Consider the following 2,645-nt stretch of genomic DNA (forward strand, 5'->3'; position numbering starts at 1 on the left):
GTTCGTTATATGTTCTTTGCTTTGAAGATCAACATAAAACCTCTATCATTTTTTTAAAAAGGGAGGCAAGATGTCCAAGCGCTTTATCTCACTTCAAGTACCCAATTGCCAAGGAAATGCATTTCTTGTCTCTGTGTAATCGTTTTACCTGCGCCCGTCGCACCCTGAATTCTTTCAGCGCTGACTCGTTTGATTTCTTTACCTTCCATGAAATCCACTTGACAAACCAAGTTTCTGTTGCCTCTAGTTTATTTTCCTTATCTATTGCTTTTCAATGACCTATTCTCTCTTTAAACCTGTCCTAGGCCACATCCAATGTTGGCACATGTAGGGGGCTTTGGGAGAGGTAAAACCTTTGTAGTCTGGATGCTGCTCCCCTCTAATATGAGTAGGAAGGACGGGAACACTGGTCCTATTCCATTTCCTTAAGGGGGGGGGGTTTACACCTGAAGGCTATCTCGCTTAATACTGGACCGAATTTTACCAAATTTCACACATATAACAAGCATAGTAAGGAGCCTTTAAATCCACAATCAAATTCGAGAAAAAGTTTCGTTTCCATGGATACGGCGGCCATATTTGATTTTGTTGACATATCTTACGTAATGAATACAGCACTTATCGCTCATGGAAATTGAATTTATTTTACATGTGTGATCACTAATATTAGATCTAAATATTTGTCAGATGTTTTTTTCTTAAACAAATTAGAAAATTTTTAATGATTTTTTTCCTGAGGTAGCATTCAAGTTTTCAAATAAAAAATCCGTAAAAATCCACATTCCAGACACCATTAACAAAAACCTGTTCCGTATATCAAATATTCAACAGGCAAAATTTTAGTATTATATCTTCTCTTCATTCTGTGAAAAGTTCATGAAGATTGGATGAAAAATGGTGGAGTTATTCAAAAAAGTATAGAGAAAAGTCCCGTTTTGAGAAAACAGCCGATAAAGAAAAATAAAATACTGACTTTATGAGGAAATGACAGTGACAAGCATACCCGGTATGGGGAAAAATAAGGTGTTTGGGGTTTCTTATGAGATGAAATAGTTGGTGGAGAGGCTGAGGAAGCTAAAAATGCCTACAACTCAAATTCCATAATTTTGAGCCGAATTTTGACTTTGGGGGTGTAGCCCCCCCCCCCCCCCCCCCCCCTTCCCCTTAATCGCTGGATCCAAGCGACACACCCAAGGACCTCGCCTCAGCAGACGTGCAAAACCATGTGAGTATTTTGTGAGGGAGTAGTGTTAACACGGCACCACTGGGCCTATGGCCTGTACCCAAGGAGATTAAAAGTTAGTTCTAAACTCCTTGCCTGTACCTAAGGCACCGGCCACGGCGTAGACTTCCCAGATAAAGGACAGCGGCCACGTGCATGAAGTCAAGGCGAGCACCCGGATATTGGAAGAAGTCGGCTGTGGCCCAGCCAGGAGAGGGATGGGCGCCGCCAGGCTTCACCAGCTCAGGACTCACTGTGCTCAGGACTCACTGTATAACGACAGACCTATTATAGAAAAAACTGGGAAAAGTGGAGGCACCTGACAGGTCTCTCAATCACACATCGCCCCTACGATCCTCGTGGCTTATGGGATCGGCAAGCAGTAAGCAGTAAAGGTCCCGACAGATTCCCGCATCCCTGTTTGTGCTTTTATAACTTCGAGTTGGTCTAGCTCTCTTCCTTTTTCCATCTGGTCTCGAATACCATGTCTGATAAAGTAAATTTGTCTTCAGCATTCTTAAAACATGTCCGAAATATCTCAATTTTCTCCTTTTTTATAGTCGTATTGATATCTTCAATTCCAGCTCTTTCCAATACATTATTTGTAATAAATTAATTCCATTTGATAATAGAATTTTTCATAACAATTTTGTATAATTTTATAGTCTCCCAACTTGCATGACGGAAGTTCAGTTCCCAAGTGGGGATGCTTTTTATCGTCTCTACCTGCCTGCTGGGATGCTATGTTTCCGTGGGTTATTGGCGGGTGATTTGGTGTGGTTTGCTCCTTCTTTCCTATCAAACATCAATCATCCTAATCTCTCCTCCTTTTTGTGTTTGTTACTCTCTTGTAAGAGCTCTAATCTTCGGCACTTATATGACCTTACTGTGTTGCAAGTGCTCTAAACTGTTCCTAAAACTAAAAACTAAACAACGATATTTCTCTCAGCCTGATTTGGCTCTGGCAGACATGGTCGTAATAGCCCGTCGCCTAAATGATCTACATTGTGTTTATCAGAGAGATCGTCATTTACAAGTACAATTATATATCTATAGTTTTATTATGAAACTTCCAGAATCAATAAAAAAAAAAATCATGGCTTCTTTTTATCTTCTTTAAGTTCCAAATCTAAACAAAGATCGGGTTTATGACTCATCCCTCACTATTTTTCCTGCTCAGTCTTCTCTCGTCAGCTACCTTTTCAACTCTTCTGAGCAGGTTATTCTTAGTCTACCTCTGCCCTTTTCCCTTCTATTTCCACCCCAGCCTTGATCACCTTTGCATTCCCCTTTAATTCTCAGGGGATAGTCGACTGGTGCTTCTTCAACGTGCCGTGCACCTTAACTTTACGTATGTGACCTTTTTTCCCATTTCTCCAGTGAAAGCAGGATGTTTTAGCAGTCATTTAATACCCCCCCCCCT

The sequence above is a fragment of the Aplysia californica genome, unplaced genomic scaffold (assembly GCF_000002075.1).
Source record: "Aplysia californica isolate F4 #8 unplaced genomic scaffold, AplCal3.0 scaffold00097, whole genome shotgun sequence".
Lineage (NCBI taxonomy): Eukaryota > Metazoa > Mollusca > Gastropoda > Aplysiida > Aplysiidae > Aplysia > Aplysia californica.